The sequence below is a fragment of the Bufo bufo genome, chromosome 10 (genome assembly GCF_905171765.1).
Source record: "Bufo bufo chromosome 10, aBufBuf1.1, whole genome shotgun sequence".
In the NCBI taxonomy this organism is placed as follows: Eukaryota; Metazoa; Chordata; class Amphibia; order Anura; family Bufonidae; genus Bufo; species Bufo bufo.
The window spans coordinates 137364909-137384793 of NC_053398.1; the positions used below are offsets into that span (position 1 = coordinate 137364909).

The window sequence follows — 19885 nt, forward strand, 5'->3', positions numbered from 1 at the left end:
TCCTCGGCCTCGTCCGGTCCAAGTGGGCAATCGTGAGGAATATGAGGTGAGCAATATCCTGGACTCACGCCTGGTCCGCGGTCGGTTGCAGTTTTTGGTCCATTGGCGTGGTTATGGTCCAGAGGAGCGTTCCTGGGTTCCCTCCGCAGATGTCCATGCTCCTGCCTTGCTCCGAGCCTTCCACGCACGCTTCCCTCAGAAACCGTTTTGTGCTCCGCGGAGGAGGGGCCCTTGAGGGGGAGGTACTGTCATGGTCTTACCTTCTTGCTGTTCTCCTTCGTTTGACATGTGCTGGCGGCCATCTTGGTTTCTGGGTTTCTTGTAGCCTTCCACCCTGCGGCTCCTCCTTCCCACTGGGAGGAGCTGGATGCCTAGCTCATATATATAGGAGGTCTGTGGCTTCAGTTCCTTGCTTGGTCCTCTTGTGTACACATGCTTCTAAGACTGCTGCTGCTTCTGGTTCCTGATCCTGGCTTCGTCTGACTACCCTGCTGGTTCCTGATCCTGGCTTCGTCTGACTACCCTGCTGGTTCCTGATCCTGGCTTCGTCTGACTACCCTGCTGGTTCCTGATCCTGGCTTTGTCTGACTACCCTTCTGGTTCCTGACCTCTGGCTTCGCAAAGACTCTGCTTGGTTTCACCATCCGTTTGGACTTTTGCTTTACAGCTTTATTTTCAATAAAGCCTTCTTATTTTCTCTTATCTCTTGTTGTACGTCTGGTTCATGGTTCCGTGACAGGGCGATTATCTTTCAGCTGCAACAAGTTATTTAACCCCGACTGGTGCAATGAGTTGCTTCTCATTTCTTAAATGACCATGTCGAAAGACACATCTCGTGGTCGTGGAAAAGATGTCTGTTTGAGAAGAGTCAAATCATTGGCATGCATCAAGCAGAGAAAACAACTAAGGAGACTGCAGAAACTACTAAAATTGGGTTAAGAACTGTCCAACGCATCATTAAAAACTGGAAGGATAGTGGGGACCCATCGTATTAGATGAAGAAATGTGACCGGAAAAAAATCCTGAATGATCGTGATCGGCGATCACTTTGAAGAAAAACAACAGTAGAACTGAGGGCTATGTTTAATAGTGAAAGTAAGAGCATTTCCACACGCACAATGCGAAGGGAACTCAAGGGATTGGGACTGAACAGTTGTGTAGCCGTAAGAAAACCACTAATCAGTGAGGCAAACCAGAAAAAAAGGCTTCAATTTGCTGGGGAGCATAAAGATTGGACTCTGGAGCAATGGAGGAAGGTCCTGTGGTCTGATGAGTCCAGATTTACCCTGTTCCAGATGATGGGTGCATCAGGGTAAGAAGAGAGGCAGATGAAGTGATGCACCCATCATGCCCAGTGCCTACTGTACCAGCCTGTGGGGGCAGTGCTATGATCTGGGGTTGCTGCAGTTGGTCAGGTCTAGGTTCAGCAACAGTATGTGTTCCAAGAATGAGGTCAGCGACCACCTGAACATACTGAATGACCAGGTTACTCCATCAATGGAATTTTTCTTCCCTGATGGCACGGGCATATTCCAAGATTACAATGCCAGGATTCATCGGGTTCAAATTGTGAAAGAGTGGGTCAGGGAGCAGGAGACATCATTGTCACACATGGATTGGCCACCACAGAGTCCAGACCTTAACCCCATTGAGAATCTTTGGAATGTGCTGGAGAAGACTTTCCGCTTTTGACTCTGCCATCATCAATGCAAGATCTTGGTGAAAAATTAATGCAACACTGGATGGAAATAAATCTTGTGACATTGCAGAAGCTTCTCGAAACAATGCCACATGCGTGCCGTGATCAAAGCTAAAGCCGTCTGTGTGACCTTTTTTTTTTTTTTTTTGGTGGCGACTTTTTTGTTTTGGACAGGCAGTGTAGTTATCCTTTATAATTCACATCAGTGGTTGCATAGCATATATATGTCCAGTTCGATATGATAAACAAGAAATATAATCTCTGATTCCAATCGTGTTTGATAACACCTAATTCCTTCAGTTTCTAATGTTCATTTAGTGTGAACGTGCCGAGCGCAGGTATCTTGCTTAGTCTATAGTGCTCCGCAGTACTCAATAGTCAGCGGGAGGTGAGTTCATTGCTTTCAGCATACGCAGTGTTAATGTCCTCACTATGCTCAATACTGTTTTACTTGGAGCGCAACTTGTCGATCTTGTAAACGCGTGGGGTTTGTGCACTTACCGCTGATCGATCCTTATGGAGGTTCTTTATGGCTACGGATTTGTATACTGCAAGTAGCCAGGTGATATTTGGTTGTAGCACGCTAAACATATTTTCTTGTTATAAGCCAATAAATCCACCTCTAATCCCCATAGCAACAAATTATTAAACATAAAAAACACATCTACTGCATCCATTATTCCAAAACCATGCGGTTCCTTTGCAATTTATATGCAGGTTTTTTTTTTTTCACAATCCAATGCGTTTTATTTAAAAAGCTGTGTTTTATCCCTTATATAATATGTTGGTTCATAATCCAACAATAAAAATTCAAAAATCACCTAAAAATAAAAAAAATATGTAAAAAACGCGGTACATTTTATACAGTTTCTACGGTACAATATGATTTCTGATCATGTGAACGTTTCCTTTGTCTATGGAATAATAGATTTACTGTTCTCATAGAAACACTTCAATAAAAATAATTTTCAGTAATGTGATTTTAGTTACTGGAGGGCGATGGTCGCCTGCGCAGTGCTCTCACCATTGTAGTCTATGGGAGTGACGGAAACCACCAAGTGCATTGTAATACAGAGACGCGTCCAGGCACCGGGTGTATGCCCAGCTTAAGCATCATGCCGACGTCCGTGGAACACGGTCCGTGAGATACCGGACTGGCATCCTGCTCAGTGCAGGAGCGCACGGCGTCATTGGTTGCTATGACACCGTGCGCTTCATGCCGCCGCTGCTGTACAGTAATACACTTGTATAGATCATACAAGTGTATTACTGTACAGCAGCGGTGGCACGAAGTGCACGGCGTCATGGCAACTAATGACGCCGTGCGCTCCTGCACTGAGCAGGATGCCAGTCCGGTATCTCACGGACCATGTTCCACGGACGTCTTTAGACATGTACGGCAAGTGCACAGGATATGCCGTGAACGTCTGATTTAGGGCTCATGCACATGAATGTGTGCTGGCCGGCCCCGTATTGCGGCCCGCAAACAGTGGCTGTTTGTGCACCGCATTACGGACGCAGACTACGGAGTGCTTCAATGGGGTTTCTCTCTGTGCCTCCACACCGCAAAAAAATAGAACATGTTAAATTTTTTTGCCGTGCGTACGGATCACGGACAGAGCTGCCAACCAGATTCTTTTTTTTATGGACATCTTATTCCAAAATCACGGACAGCTAACATTTTACGGACAAATTGGAAAACCATAATGAATAATAAAGATTCTAAGTAATCCATGTCTATAGCACAATATACTGATAACGCCTCATCACCAGCATTTAGGGCTCAGGCACACAAACGGATTTTCTTTCCATGTCCATTCTGGTTTTTTTTTGCTGACATTTCAATGGGTCCCCAAAAAACGGAAGTTACTCCGTGTGCATTCAGTGTCCGTATGTCCGTTCCACAAAAGAATAGAACATGTCCTGTTATTGTCCGTATTACGGACAAGGATAGGACTGTTCTATTAGGGGCTGGCTGGTCCATTCCGCAAAATACGGAATGCACACGGACGCCATCCGTATTTTTTGCAGACCGCAAAATACATACAGCCGTGTGCATGAGCCCTTACTGTGAGCTGTAAAATGATAATATTTATCACCAAAATAATCTAGTCAAGTATCACCAGACTCATCAATTTTTTTTCCACGGACACTGGAAAAAAAACGTAGCCGATTTTTATGGACTGTCCAGAAATTTCTGGACGTTTGGCAACCCTGATCATGGACCCATTCAAGTTTAATGGGTCTGCATCCGTCTGCGGCAGCCACACGGATGGTGCCCGTGCGTTGGGGTCCTCAATGCACGGAACAGGCGGCACGCGTTCGTGTACATGAGCCTGCACCTTTCTTCAGAGCGGGAGAGGAAGCCGCTGGGTGCCACATTCAGGTGGAGAATGAATGGAGAGAAGGCCCCGCATATGGACAGCTCTCTCCATTCCCTTCTATGGGATTTAAAGGGCATCTGTCAGCAGTTTTGTCCCTGTGACACCGGCTGACCTGTTCCATGTGCGCTTGGCAGCTGAAGGCATCTGTGTTGGTCCCATGTTCTTATGTGCCCGCATTGCTGAGAAATATGATGTTTAATATATGCAAATGAGCCTCTAGGAGCAACGGGGGCGTTGCCGTTACACCAAGAGGCTCCCGCACCCTCTGCACTTTGATTGACAGGGGTCAGGCGTGATGATGTTTTCCTTGCCCGATCCAGGGGACGCGGCAGTTGAGAGAGCATAGCCTCTAGGTGTAACGGTAACGCCCCCGTTGCTCCTAGAGGCTCATTTGCATATATTAAAACATCATTTTTCTCAGCAATGCGAGCACATGTGAACATGGGACCAACACAGATGTCTTCAGCTGCCAAGCGCACATGTAACAGGTCAGCCGGTGTCATAGGGACAGATCTGCTGACGGATGCCCTTTAAGGAACACACATTCAAAACCTGCTCCACTCTAATATTGGGTGCTGTCGGCCATTTTGATTGGAACCCCACCCCATTCAGGTAAATAGAAGCCACAATGCTGCGCCTGATAACAGTAAGGACAGAATTTGTAGTTGCAGTCTAGTTGCCAGGAGTAACTGCGTCACTTCCCACCTAGTTCTGATAAACATTGACCAAGCGGGAGCACCGTTCTGCACCGTGGACCAGGCTACGGTAATATGGCCGCCGCCCCGAGGTGCTCCTCCTTTGATTGTGCGCTCTAGCGGCAGAGACGAGCAACTGCAGTTTTCCGCAGGGGCAAGGGAAGCCGCGTTACCGGAAGTGACGTCACCAGCGGGAGCAGAAAATTTGACGAGGAGGTCGCTGAGCACGGAGCTTGTGAGTGAAATAGAGCTGAGGGGATGGCTGTATGCCGAGTGTGACCATGTGTACCTGTCTGCATACGTCTATATAGTGCTAGGCCGTAAAGTGGTGACTGCAAGTCCTAGCGTGCACTAAATCAATAAAAAAAAGTCCCCTCTACAGTAATGACTACAAGTCCCAGCGTGCCATAAAGTGTTAACTCCAACCCCAGCGTGCCGTAAAGTGTTAACTGCAACCCCAGCGTGCCGTAAAGTGTTAACTTCAATCCCCAGCGTGCCGTAAAGTGTTAACTTCAATCCCCAGCGTGCCGTAAAGTGTTAACTTCAATCCCCAGCGTGCCGTAAAGTGTTAACTTCAATCCCCAGCGTGCCGTAAAGTGTTAACTTCAATCCCCAGCGTGCCGTAAAGTGTTAACTTCAATCCCCAGCGTGCCGTAAAGTGTTAACTTCAATCCCCAGCGTGCCGTAAAGTGTTAACTTCAATCCCCAGCGTGCCATAGTGTTAACTACAAGCCCCAGCGTGCCGTAAAGTGTTAACTACAAGCCCCAGCGTGCCATAGTGTTAACTACAAGCCCCAGCGTGCCGTAAAGTGTTAACTACAAGCCCCAGCGTGCCATAGTGTTAACTACAAGCCCCAGCATGCCGTAAAGTGTTAACTACAAGCCCCAGCGTGCCATAGTGTTAACTACAAGCCCCAGCGTGCCGTAAAGTGTTAACTACAAGCCCCAGCGTGCCGTAAAGTGTTAACTACAAGCCCCAGCGTGCCGTAAAGTGTTAACTACAAGCCCCAGCGTGCCGTAAAGTGTTAACTACAAGCCCCAGCGTGCCGTAAAGTGTTAACTACAAGCCCCAGCGTGCCGTAAAGTGTTAACTACAAGCCCCAGCGTGCCATAGTGTTAACTACAAGCCCCAGCGTGCCATAGTGTTAACTACAAGCCCCAGCGTGCCATAGTGTTAACTACAAGCCCCAGCGTGCCATAGTGTTAACTACAAGCCCCAGCGTGCCATAGTGTTAACTACAAGCCCCAGCGTGCCATAGTGTTAACTACAAGCCCCAGCGTGCCGTAAAGTGTTAACTACAAGCCCCAGCGTGCCATAGTGTTAACTACAAGCCCCAGCGTGCCGTAAAGTGTTAACTGCAAGCCCCAGCGTGCCGTAAAGTGTTAACTGCAAGCCCCAGCGTGCCGTAAAGTGTTAACTGCAAGCCCCAGCGTGCCGTAAAGTGTTAACTGCAAGCCCCAGCGTGCCGTAAAGTGTTAACTGCAAGCCCCAGCGTGCCGTAAAGTGTTAACTGCAACTCCAGCGTGCTGTAAAGTGTTAACTGCAAGCCCAGCGTGCCGTAAAGTGTTAACTGCAAGCCCAGCGTGCTGTAAATTAACTACAAGCCCCAGCGTGCCATTTGTTGAAGTGTACATCAAGAGCTGCCTCCCGTTCTTATGTTCACATGCAGCAGATTTGTTCCTGACATCTCTGTGAGCTCTGAGTCTTCCTATGTGCCCGCATTGCTGAGAAAAAGGATGTTTTATTATATGCAAATGAGCCTCTAGGAGCAACGGGGGCGTTGTCATTACACCTAGAGGCTCTGCTCTCTCTGCAATTGCGTCCTCTGCACTGTAATTGACAGGGCCAGGCAGTAAAAACATCATCACACCAGGCCCTGTCAATCAATGTGCAGAGGTTGTGGCAGTTGCAGAGAGAGCAGAGCCTCTAGGGGTCGGTATCACGCTCAGTCCCATTCACTTCTATGACCGTTGAACGCGATTTGACATGGCTAAGGAAAGCTGTGAGAAGGCTGGGGCTGAAAAGATTACTCGATTGAATCGATTAATTCGACACCAAAAAAATCCTCGATGCAATTTTTTTGCATCGAGGATTTGTTTGTCATGTGACCACGGAGCAGGAGTGAAGTGCTTGCTATTACTTACCGCTCCGTGGTCACCCGCCGTCCCGTACCGCGCTGCACTGGATCCTGCCTGACACATCGTCAGGTCATAGTGCACGTAAGCGTCAGGATCCAGACGAAGGAGCTGTGAAGCGGCGCCCCTACAGGAAAGGTAAGTATTTTATTTACTGGGGACATGGCACTGAAGGCGGGCAGCCGGCAATGGATGGCATGGAGGGGCAGATGGGAGTGGGGGACATGGAGGGGCTGATCTGGTGGCACTGGGGGAGTGGCACTGGGGGAGTGGGGGCATAGAGGGGCTGATCTGATGGCACTGGGGGACATGGAGGGGCTGATCTGATGACACTGGGGGAGTGGGGACATGGAGGGGCTGATCTGATGACACTGGGGGAGTGGGGACATGGAGGGGCTGATCTGATGGCACTGGGGGAGTGGGGACATGGAGGGGCTTATCTGATGGCACTGGGGGAGTGGGGACATGGAGGGGCTGATCTGATGGCACTGGGGGAGTGGGGACATGGAGGGGCTTATCTGATGGCACTGGGGGAGTGGGGACATGGAGGGGCTGATCTGATGGCACTGGGGGAGTGGGGACATGGAGGGGCTGATCTGATGGCACTGGGGGAGTGGGGACATGGAGGGGCTGATCTGATGGCACTGGGGGAGTGGGGACATGGAGGGGCTGATCTGATGGCACTGGGGGAGTGGGGACATGGAGGGGCTGATCTGATGGCACTGGGGGAGTGGGGACATGGAGGGGCTGATCTGATGGCACTGGGGGAGTGGGGACATGGAGGGGCTGATCTGATGGCACTGGGGGAGTGGGGACATGGAGGGGCTGATCTGATGGCACTGGGGGAGTGGGGACATGGAGGGGCTGATCTGATGGCACTGGGGGAGTGGGGACATGGAGGGGCTGATCTGATGGCACTGGGGGAGTGGGGACATGGAGGGGCTGATCTGATGGCACTGGGGGAGTGGGGACATGGAGGGGCTGATCTGATGGCACTGGGGGAGTGGGGACATGGAGGGGCTGATCTGATGGCACTGGGGGAGTGGGGACATGGAGGGGCTGATCTGATGGCACTGGGGGAGTGGGGACATGGAGGGGCTGATCTGATGGCACTGGGGGAGTGGGGACATGGAGGGGCTGATCTGATGGCACTGGGGGAGTGGGGACATGGAGGGGCTGATCTGATGGCACTGGGGGAGTGGGGACATGGAGGGGCTGATCTGATGGCACTGGGGGAGTGGGGACATGGAGGGGCTGATCTGATGGCACTGGGGGAGTGGGGACATGGAGGGGCTGATCTGATGGCACTGGGGGAGTGGGGACATGGAGGGGCTGATCTGATGGCACTGGGGGAGTGGGGACATGGGGGGGCTGATCTGATGGCACTGGGGGAGTGGGGACATGGAGGGGCTGATCTGATGGCACTGGGGGAGTGGGGACATGGAGGGGCTGATCTGATGGCACTGGGGGAGTGGGGACATGGAGGGGCTGATCTGATGGCACTGGGGGAGTGGGGACATGGAGGGGCTGATCTGATGGCACTGGGGGAGTGGGGACATGGAGGGGCTGATCTGATGGCACTGGGGGAGTGGGGACATGGAGGGGCTGATCTGATGGCACTGGGGGAGTGGGGACATGGAGGGGCTGATCTGATGGCACTGGGGGAGTGGGGACATGGAGGGGCTGATCTGATGGCACTGGGGGAGTGGGGACATGGAGGGGCTGATCTGATGGTACTGGGGGAGTGGGGACATGGAGGGGCTGATCTGATGGCACTGGGGGAGTGGGGACATGGAGGGGCTGATCTGATGGCACTGGGGGAGTGGGGACATGGAGGGGCTGATCTGATGGCACTGGGGGAGTGGGGACATGGAGGGGCTGATCTGATGGCACTGGGGGAGTGGGGACATGGAGGGGCTGATCTGATGGCACTGGGGGAGTGGGGACATGGAGGGGCTGATCTGATGGCACTGGGGGAGTGGGGACATGGAGGGGCTGATCTGATGGCACTGGGGGAGTGGGGACATGGAGGGGCTGATCTGATGGCACTGGGGGAGTGGGGACATGGAGGGGCTGATCTGATGGCACTGGGGGAGTGGGGACATGGAGGGGCTGATCTGATGGCACTGGGGGAGTGGGGACGTGGAGGGGCTGATCTGATGGCACTGGGGGAGTGGGGACATGGAGGGGCTGATCTGATGGCACTGGGGGAGTGGGGACATGGAGGGGCTGATCTGATGGCACTGGGGGAGTGGGGACATGGAGGGGCTGATCTGTTGGCACTGGGGGAGTGGGGACATGGAGGGGCTGATCTGATGGCACTGGGGGAGTGGGGACATGGAGGGGCTGATCTGATGGCACTGGGGGAGTGGGGACATGGAGGGGCTGATCTGATGGCACTGGGGGAGGGGGGACATGGAGGGGCTGATCTGATGGCACTGGGGGAGTGGGGACATGGAGGGGCTGATCTGATGGCACTGGGGGAGTGGGGACATGGAGGGGCTGATCTGATGGCACTGGGGGAGTGGGGACATGGAGGGGCTGATCTGATGGCACTGGGGGAGTGGGGACATGGAGGGGCTGATCTGATGGCACTGGGGGAGTGGGGACATGGAGGGGCTGATCTGATGGCACTGGGGGAGTGGGGACATGGAGGGGCTGATCTGATGGCACTGGGGGAGTGGGGACATGGAGGGGCTGATCTGATGGCACTGGGGGAGTGGGGACATGGAGGGGCTGATCTGATGGCACTGGGGGAGTGGGGACATGGAGGGGCTGATCTGATGGCACTGGGGGAGTGGGGACATGGAGGGGCTGATCTGATGGCACTGGGGGAGTGGGGACATGGAGGGGCTGATCTGATGGCACTGGGGGAGTGGGGACATGGAGGGGCTGATCTGATGGCACTGGGGGAGTGGGGACATGGAGGGGCTGATCTGATGGCACTGGGGGAGTGGGGACATGGAGGGGCTGATCTGATGGCACTGGGGGAGTGGGGACATGGAGGGGCTGATCTGATGGCACTGGGGGAGTGGGGACATGGAGGGGCTGATCTGATGGCACTGGGGGAGTGGGGACATGGAGGGGCTGATCTGATGGCACTGGGGGAGTGGGGACATGGAGGGGCTGATCTGATGGCACTGGGGGAGTGGGGACATGGAGGGGCTGATCTGATGGCACTGGGGGAGTGGGGACATGGAGGGGCTGATCTGATGGCACTGGGGGAGTGGGGACATGGAGGGGCTGATCTGATGGCACTGGGGGAGTGGGGACATGGAGGGGCTGATCTGATGGCACTGGGGGAGTGGGGACATGGAGGGGCTGATCTGATGGCACTGGGGGAGTGGGGACATGGAGGGGCTGATCTGATGGCACTGGGGGAGTGGGGACATGGAGGGGCTGATCTGATGGCACTGGGGGAGTGGGGACATGGAGGGGCTGATCTGATGGCACTGGGGGAGTGGGGACATGGAGGGGCTGATCTGATGGCACTGGGGGAGTGGGGACATGGAGGGGCTGATCTGATGGCACTGGGGGAGTGGGGACATGGAGGGGCTGATCTGATGGCACTGGGGGAGTGGGGACATGGAGGGGCTGATCTGATGGCACTGGGGGAGTGGGGACATGGAGGGGCTGATCTGATGGCACTGGGGGAGTGGGGACATGGAGGGGCTGATCTGATGGCACTGGGGGAGTGGGGACATGGAGGGGCTGATCTGATGGCACTGGGGGAGTGGGGACATGGAGGGGCTGATCTGATGGCACTGGGGGAGTGGGGACATGGAGGGGCTGATCTGATGGCACTGGGGGAGTGGGGACATGGAGGGGCTGATCTGATGGCACTGGGGGAGTGGGGACATGGAGGGGCTGATCTGATGGCACTGGGGGAGTGGGGACATGGAGGGGCTGATCTGATGGCACTGGGGGAGTGGGGACATGGAGGGGCTGATCTGATGGCACTGGGGGAGTGGGGACATGGAGGGGCTGATCTGATGGCACTGGGGGAGTGGGGACATGGAGGGGCTGATCTGATGGCACTGGGGGAGTGGGGACATGGAGGGGCTGATCTGATGGCACTGGGGGAGTGGGGACATGGAGGGGCTGATCTGATGGCACTGGGGGAGTGGGGACATGGAGGGGCTGATCTGATGGCACTGGGGGAGTGGGGACATGGAGGGGCTGATCTGATGGCACTGGGGGAGTGGGGACATGGAGGGGCTGATCTGATGGCACTGGGGGAGTGGGGACATGGAGGGGCTGATCTGATGGCACTGGGGGAGTGGGGACATGGAGGGGCTGATCTGATGGCACTGGGGGAGTGGGGACATGGAGGGGCTGATCTGATGGCACTGGGGGAGTGGGGACATGGAGGGGCTGATCTGATGGCACTGGGGGAGTGGGGACATGGAGGGGCTGATCTGATGGCACTGGGGGAGTGGGGACATGGAGGGGCTGATCTGATGGCACTGGGGGAGTGGGGACATGGAGGGGCTGATCTGATGGCACTGGGGGAGTGGGGACATGGAGGGGCTGATCTGATGGCACTGGGGGAGTGGGGACATGGAGGGGCTGATCTGATGGCACTGGGGGAGTGGGGACATTGAGGGGCTGATCTGATGGCACTGGGGGAGTGGGGACATGGAGGGGCTGATCTGATGGCACTGGGGGAGTGGGGACATGGAGGGGCTGATCTGATGGCACTGGGGGAGTGGGGACATGGAGGGGCTGATCTGATGGCACTGGGGGACATGGAGGGGCTGATCTGATGGCACTGGGGGAGTGGAGACATGGAGGGGCTAATTGCAACAGCTGGAGAGCCGCAGGTTGGCCATCCCTGCACTAGAGGAAAATGATTAAAGAACTTATGGGAAACTTAATGTGATTGAGCTGAGACTGACAAAGTATAACCTGCCAGAGGTGTTGGGTCAATGATCACACAACCAAGGTGGTGCACCCTTTATTTTGGGTTCTACAGCAGGATGACATTAATACTGGGTGGCATGGTAGCGGTCATACAGATGGGGGATGTCCTCCTGTGGTCATTCCAAGCTCTTTCACCTTGGAGCTGTAGTTCAGCCAAGGCGGTTGTTGGATGCTCTACATGGGAGATCTGTTACCCCGTTCAGTCCCAGATGTTCAGTGTGGGGTAGGGTTGGGCGATATACCGGTATCACGATATACCGCGGTATTAAAAAAATGGCAATATCGCTGTTTCCTAATTACCGCTGTATTTTGTGACGTCATCAAAGCGGTCATGTGCGCCGACCGCTTCTAAATCTGCGTCCGCCCGCCCCTGCACCTTGCATAGCGCTGAGTACAAACATTACTTCCTCTCTCTCCTGGCTCCTTCTTGCTCCGCCTCCCTTATTCAAGTCTCCAGACTCCACCCACCATCTGACATCACCGTCCGTCACCCACCCGTGCCGGTTCTATGTGTTGCGAACTCTGTGTGAGTACTGGGTGTCTCTGGAGAGACTTTTCCTGCGGCTGCCTCGCTCGTGTGCTCTTATGACAACATTACAAACTTACTACTTCCCGCGGCCCCCGGCTCTACCTCCTCCTTGCTCCTATATTCAAATCTCCGCGCACTGACATCTGATGTCAGAATCGGAGCACACAAGCGAAGCAGCCGCGGGAAAAGTATATCGTAAAGTATTATTGTATGTATGGTGGCCTGTGGCCACAAGACTTTATTATAACATCTCCTTGTGGCCCCCACCCCCTACAGTGTAACGTCTCCTTGTGGCCCCCCTACAGTGTAACGTCTCCTTGTGGCCCCCCATACAGTATAACGTCTCCTTGTGGCCTCCATACAGTATAACGTCTCCTTGTGGCCCCCATACAGTATAACGTCTCCTTGTGGCCCCCCATACAGTAGAACGTCTCCTTGTGGCCCCCCCATACAGTAGAACGTCTCCTTGTGGCCCCCCATACAGTATAACGTCTCCTTGTGGCCCTCATACAGTATAACGTCTCCTTGTGGCCCCCCATACAGTGTAACGTCTCCTTGTGGCCCCCCATACAGTGTAACGTCTCCTTGTGGCCCCCCATACAGTGTAACGTCTCCTTGTGGCCCCCCATACAGTGTAACGTCTCCTTGTGGCCCCCCATACAGTGTAACGTCTCCTTGTGGCCCCCCATACAGTGTAACGTCTCCTTGTGGCCCCCCATACAGTGTAACGTCTCCTTGTGGCCCCCATACAGTGTAACGTCTCCTTGTGGCCCCCCATACAGTGTAACGTCTCCTTGTGGCCCCCCATACAGTGTAACGTCTCCTTGTGGCCCCCCATACAGTGTAACGTCTCCTTGTGGCCCCCCATACAGTGTAACGTCTCCTTGTGGCCCCCCATACAGTGTAACGTCTCCTTGTGACTGCCCCCATACAGTGTAACGTCTCCTTGTGGCCCCCCATACAGTGTAACGTCTCCTTGTGGCTGCCCCCATACAGTGTAACGTCTCCTTGTGGCTGCCCCCATACAGTGTAACGTCTCCTTGTGGCTGCCCCCATACAGTGTAACGTCTCCTTGTGGCTGCCCCCATACAGTGTAACGTCTCCTTGTAGCTGCCCCATACAGTGTAACGTCTCCTTGTGGCTGCCCCCATACAGTGTAACGTCTCCTTGTGGCTGCCCCCATACAGTGTAACGTCTCCTTGTGGCTGCCCCCATACAGTGTAACGTCTCCTTGTGGCTGCCCCCATACAGTGTAACGTCTCCTTGTGGCTGCCCCCATACAGTGTAACGTCTCCTTGTGGCTGCCCCCATACAGTGTAACGTCTCCTTGTGGCTGCCCCCATACAGTGTAACGTCTCCTTGTGGCTGCCCCCATACAGTGTAACGTCTCCTTGTGTTTTTTTCTTTTAAACGGGTATTTATCGCGATATATCGTTATCGCGATACATTTTTTAATATCGTTATCGTCTGAATATTTTTGATATCGTCCAACCCTAGTGTGGGGTAGATCTAGCAATCGAGCTGACCAGCGGAGCTTCTGGAGACCCTAACGAGAACGTTTTGTAGCTAGCAGTGTGTGGGCATCCGTTATCTCTTTGAAACACGATGTCTCCTGAGTCTAAAACGGCAGAAGGCCTGGTTCCTTGATGTCCTGGACATACTAAAGGCTGAACACCAGACAGGAACAGCCATGGTAGCTAATGACACCCCATACCATGAAACCTGCTGTTGGTCTCCTCATGATGCATGATGGCACTAGTCGGCCTCCATGATTAGTACCAAGGAAGAACCCGCTTTCATCATTGAACACTCGTTTGCCATCCATGACTCCAATGGGCTATCTGGCGGCACCAGTGCAGGCGCTCTTGACATCGTTGAGAGGTCAGTTGCCAACGAGCAAGTGTAGTGGTTGAATGCAGTCCTGCTTTAAGTAGACAGTTTCTTATGGTCCAGACGGTCACTGCAGAACCAATTTGTGATGCCGTCTTCTTATACTGGGATCTTGGTGAGCATCTCTCTGTCTTGACCGTCCAGAATTCTCTCTTCAATGCTCTACAGAAAATTCTCATCCAACTCTTTCTGAGATTTGACAGATGGACCATCCAGCTTCTCAGAGTCCGACTATTCGACCTTTTTCAAAGTCCATATATGGCACAAACTGTGCACACCTTCGTCTAGCAGACACAGTTAATACTTCAACCACATCCTGTAAAAGTCCTGTAAAAGAGAAGACGAAAAAGACTTGAGTAGGACGGAGATGTCTCGTTAAATGGGACTGAGGAACTGTAATTACACTTGCTCGCCGCTGCATTGAGGACGGTGAGCAGGTAAACAGAAGAAAACACAAGGCTTGGGACTGTAAGTATGCCTACTCCACGCCATCAGACCTCCCCATAACCCCCCCCCCCCCTCCGCCGCCGCCCGCCAAGAAGCTGGATATCACCTGCATATGCTGCAAGGGGAGTCTAGGGTTAATGGCATCTGGGTCGTCTCCTTCAAGTAGAAATGACGACCTCTGGGGAAAGGAGATGGCTCAATCATGGACCGGGGAGTCAGCAGATTCATTCCCCTCATGGAGGCAGCATTCTACTGTTCCCCTCTCCTTCCTCCCTCATGGCGGCAGCATGAGTAACCCTACGGTCTCCTGCACCGACCGGAGGGGTGATTATAATACTGGGCAGCGCTCGGACCGGATCGTGATTAGGGGCGTGGCCTATATACAGGAACCCTGCGCTCCCTCTGAAGCTGGGACGGATTCGGCGACTTGTTTAATTCGTTTCAGGCGGCAGCCGGCTCTGGCACCGCCCGGGTGCTTGCGGGGACATTCTGCAGCTCAACGGAGTTTATGCGGCGTGCGCGCGCATGCGCACGATTGCTCAATGAAGGGGAGATGCAGAGCCTGAGGGGGTAACTGCAATCCAGGAGGCCTTCACACAAAAGACATTCTCCTGGACGGCGTCGCTCCTGGCTGTGGTAGTCTCTCTGCTCCTTTTCCTTAAGTTGCTGTACTCTCTCCAAGCAAAAATTGTCCCACCATGTCTAATCCCTCAGGGGCTCTACCTAGGCTACCAATAGCTACCAAAACCTTGCGCAAATCTCCCAATCTACCCTATCCATAGGGGGTCGCTTGGTTGAGAATCCGCCACCGGCGCAGGCTGCACCCTCCAGAGCTTCTCGCTCGGATGACCCCCCCCTAGGTCACTTCCCTCAGGTGGTTCGGTCAGCGCACGGCATTCAAAAAAGCATTCCAGAGTAGGCCACGCTTCTTCCTCTGACGCATCTCCCTCTCCGCCCCATGTACGGTCTCATTTAGGTTTTTCTTCTCTTTGGGACTTGCTATCCGAAGGAGAGGTTGAGAATTCGGATTTAGATATGGATACGGAGCAACCTTCTAAGTTGGCCTCAACTGTGGACAGCCTCATTGTTGCTATCCGAGACACCTTCCAGGTGCAGGAGGATCCCCCCAACACTGACCAGCAGGGGGTATCCTTCTTCCGTCCAAAACAGTCGTCAAAGGTTTTTCAGCGGTGGTCTCCAAGGCTTGGGATCATCCAGACATGCGTTTTTCCACCTCCAAGAAGCTGGATATCCTATATCCCTTTCCAGCGGACTGCGTTCCCGCATGGATATCCCCTCCCAAGGTAGACCCACCAGTGGCACGGCTAGCCAAAAGTACGGCTATTCCTATAGCCGATGGATCCTCCCATTAGTCCGCTGAAGACCGTCGGATGGAATCCTTGACAAAGTCCCTCTTTGTGGCCACGGGGTCAGCCCTTAGGCCCGTGTTTGCCTCCGCGTGGGTGGCTAAGGCAATCTCTGAGTGGGGCAGCCAGCTGGACCAGTATTTGGTATCCGAGGTCCCTGCTCAGGACCTTCGTTCCTTGGCGCAACTCATTATCCAGGCGGGGAAGTTCCTATGCGAGGCGCTCTTCAACGCTTGCAGTGACCTTACGCCGCAAACTTTGGCTAAAGGTGTGGGCAGCGGACGCGACTTCCAAGCGTTCTTTAGTCTGTCTCCTCTTTGACGGCAACCGTCTCTTTGGTTCTTGGCTGGACGAAATTATTTCTGAGGCTACGGGAGGCAAGAGCACACATCTCCCACAGCCTAGGGCCAAGCGGGCCTCTCAAGTTAGACCAGGTGCCTCACGTGGTCGGCCCTTTCACCGATTCGCAAGTTCCCGCCCCACAGCGGGCTCCTTCGCTGGGGGCGGCAGGTTTGCTTCCCAAGATTGACGCAAAAAAGCATCCTTTCGGGCACAGCCCTCCTGGCGTCCCAGACCTCAGTCCACCTGACCCCCTGCGGCTAAGCAGTCCTCGGCTTGAAGGTGTGCACCCCTGCCTCTTCCAGGACGTCTGGCGGGTCCACGTTTTCAACGCTTGGGCGCTCGAGATTGTATCCTCGGGATACCTGATCGAGTTCCTGTCTCTTCCCCCAGACAGGTTTTTTCAGTCCCGTCTTCCACGGGACCCCGAGCGGACGGCTGCCTTCTCCCAGGCCGTTCAGTCCATCCTGGACCAGGGAGTCATCTCCCCCGTCTCCCCGGCAGAACGGTTCAAGGGGTTCTATTCGAACCTATTTGTGGTTCCCAAAAAAGAGGGCTCGGTGCGCCCTATCCTGGACCTCAAACTGTTGAACAAGCTCCTCTGTCTCCAGCGGTTTCGGATGGAATCCCTTCGTTCCGTAATTGCTTCTCTGCAGCAGGGGGAATTCCTTTCAGCCATAGATATTCAGGACGCATACCTCCACGTCCCCATCGCGCGGAGCTTCCTGAGGTTCGCGATAGGAGACTGGCATTACCAGTTTGTAGCCCTCCCGTTCGGGCTGGCAACTGCGCCTCGGGTCTTCCCAAAGATTCTGGCCCCTCTTCTCGCCCTGCTCCGTTCCAGAGGCATCTTCCTAACTCTTGAGGGGTCGCCCAGTCAGAGTCCAGTCGGACAACGCCACGGCTGTGGCATACATCAACCACCAGGGGGAACTCGTAGCCTCGCGGTGATGCAGGCGCCCACCGAGATCTTACGGTGGGCGGAAGCCCATGTACCGTCAATTTCAGCGATCTTCATCCCGGGGGTGGAGAACTGGACTGCGGATTTCCTCAGCAGGACCCCGATAGACCCTGGCGAGTGGTTCCACCCGGAAGTGTTCGAGGCCATCGTTCTCCGTTGAGGTCGCCCCGACGTGGACTTGATGGCCTCAAGGCTCAATCGCAAACTTCCAACCTTCATTTCCCGCGCAAGGGATCCGGAAGCTTACGCCGCGGACGCTCTGATCTCCTCTTGGCAGGGGTTCTCCCTCCTCTATGTGTTTCCCCCATTCCCCCTCCTGCCCAGGGTTCTACGGAAAATCAAGATGGAGGGCATTCCGACGATCCTCATTGCACCAGATTGGCCCCGTCGCGCGTGGTACGCCGACCTCGTTATTCTTCTGGGAGACGTCCCTTGGTCACTACCGCTCAGAGGCGACCTGCTTTAAGGTCCTTTCGTTTGACGGCGTGGCCATTGAAACCGCCATTCTAAAGCGAAGAGGTTTTTCGGTGGATGTTATCCGCACGATGATTCAGGCTAGGAAGCCTGCTTCTTCCAGGATCTAGTACAGGACCTGGAGGTCCTTCCTGAGTTTCTGTGAAAACCGAACCATTCCTCCTCTTCGTTTTTCTCTCCCCACGATCCTGTCCTTTCTTCAATCAGGGTTGGACCTTGGTTTGAGCCTTAGCTCTTTGAATGGTCAGGTCTCGGTGCTTTCTATTTTTTTCCAGTGCCCTCTGGCCCCCCTCGGGCCTGTAAGGACTTTTCTTCAGGGTGTGGCACATACGATTCCTCCGTACCGTCCTCTGTTGCCGCCTTGGGATCTGAATTTAGTCCTCCTAGCACTTCAGGCTTCCCCCTTTGAGCCTCTATGGGAGATTTCTCTCCGACTCCTATCCTGGAAGGTGGTTTTTCTTGTGGCTATCACTTCCATCAGACGGGTGTCTGAGTTGGCGGCCCTTTCTTGAAGAGAACCCTTCCTGGTTCTTCATAAGGATAAATCGGTTCTCCGGCCCGTTCCTTCCTTTCTTCCGAAGGTGGTCTCCGACTTCCATATCAACGAGGAAATTATCCTTCCCTCTGTGTCCCTCTCCTTCACACCCTAAGGAAAGGGAGTTGCATCACCTGGATGTTGTCAGAGCTCTGAGGATCTATTTTGCATCCTCCGCTCCCTTCCGCCATACAGACTCCCTTTTTGTCATTCCGGAGGGTCCTCGCAAGGGATTGGCGGCCTCCAAGGTGACAATCATGCGCTGGATTCGGGCTGCAATTGCAGAGGCTTACCGCGCCCGGGACAGGGTTCCGCCCTTAGGTGTCAAGGCTCACTCCACAAGAGCGGTGGGTGCATCTTGGGCTTGAAGGAATCGCGCTTCGGCTGCACAATTGTGTAAGGCGGCTACTTGGTCCTCCTTACATACCTTCACAAAGTTTTACCAGGTGCATACTTATGCATTGGCGGATGCTGCCTTGGGCCGCCTGGTCCTGCAGGCGGCAGTTTCCTAGATGCCTGCAGGGACGATGTTCCATGGGGCTGTGGTTTTTTCCCTCCCTGTGGACTGCTTGTGGACGTCCCACGGTTCCTGTGTCCCCCAATGAATATGGGCGAGAAAAGGAGATTTTTGTATAACTTACCAGTAAAATCTCTTTCTCGCTCTTCATTGGGGGACACAGCACCCACCCAGTTTTGTTCAACCACAGCTGTTGCTGTTCTGGTTAGAACCCCGTTGGGTTTTTGGCATGGTTGGTGTTCCATATTCTTTTCTCTTGGTTGGCTTGCTTCTCCTACTGCTTGTACACAAACTGAAGCTGGAGGGGTTATAGCTGCCAGGGGAGGAGCCAACAGCTTTTAATAGTGTCAACGCCTCCTAGAGGACATGGCTATACCCACGGTTCCTGTCCCCCCCCCCCCCCAATGAGGAGCGAGAAAGATTTTACTGGTAAGTTTTACAAAAACGATCAGGGGTGATGGAAACCATCTTGAGAACCCAAGTGTCTTGAATGTGGGAGCACTTAGAGGCTGGATCAGCTGTCCAAAATGTGAGCCATAGCAGCTGTTTGTGCAGTGTAGAGAGCATGTCCGCATCAAGAGAGGCTTCACAGAGATGTTTCCCTAAATGGGAACTCTACAGAGCTAATGACTCTAGGTCCTCTCAGGGAGCCCCAGACACAATATCCTGGTGAAGCCAAATCGCCCATTTTGTGATTGTCTTACCATCACAAGTGGGAGCCGAGCCACTGGCCTCAACGGCAGACTCGACAAAAGACTCTAGGCAGTGGTCTATGGTAAGACAGGCCGTCTGCCATATGAATAATAGGGTACCTGGAACGATGGGATACAGGGAGATCCACCTCAGTAGAGGAAGACCACTTGGACACCAGATCTCAGGAAAAGGGTGAAGAAGGGACAAAACTCCTATCTGGAATGTCCCATCATTGAAGTCTGAGTGAGGAGGAATATATTTGGGAACTTGACGGATCTGGAGAGAAGAAAACCCTT

At 53.9% G+C, this 19885-nt stretch overlaps 1 protein-coding gene across 1 annotated transcript in view; it reads left to right on the forward strand.

Annotated features, from left to right (window-relative positions):
• Positions 1-4977: 4977 nt before the first annotated feature.
• TDRD12 (tudor domain containing 12) overlaps positions 4978-19885 on the forward strand; it is a 65972-nt gene continuing 51064 nt past the window's right edge. The window contains exon 1 of the mRNA XM_040408960.1: positions 4978-5013. The gene's annotated coding sequence lies outside the window, so the exon portion shown is untranslated. The remainder of the gene's footprint in view (positions 5014-19885) is intronic.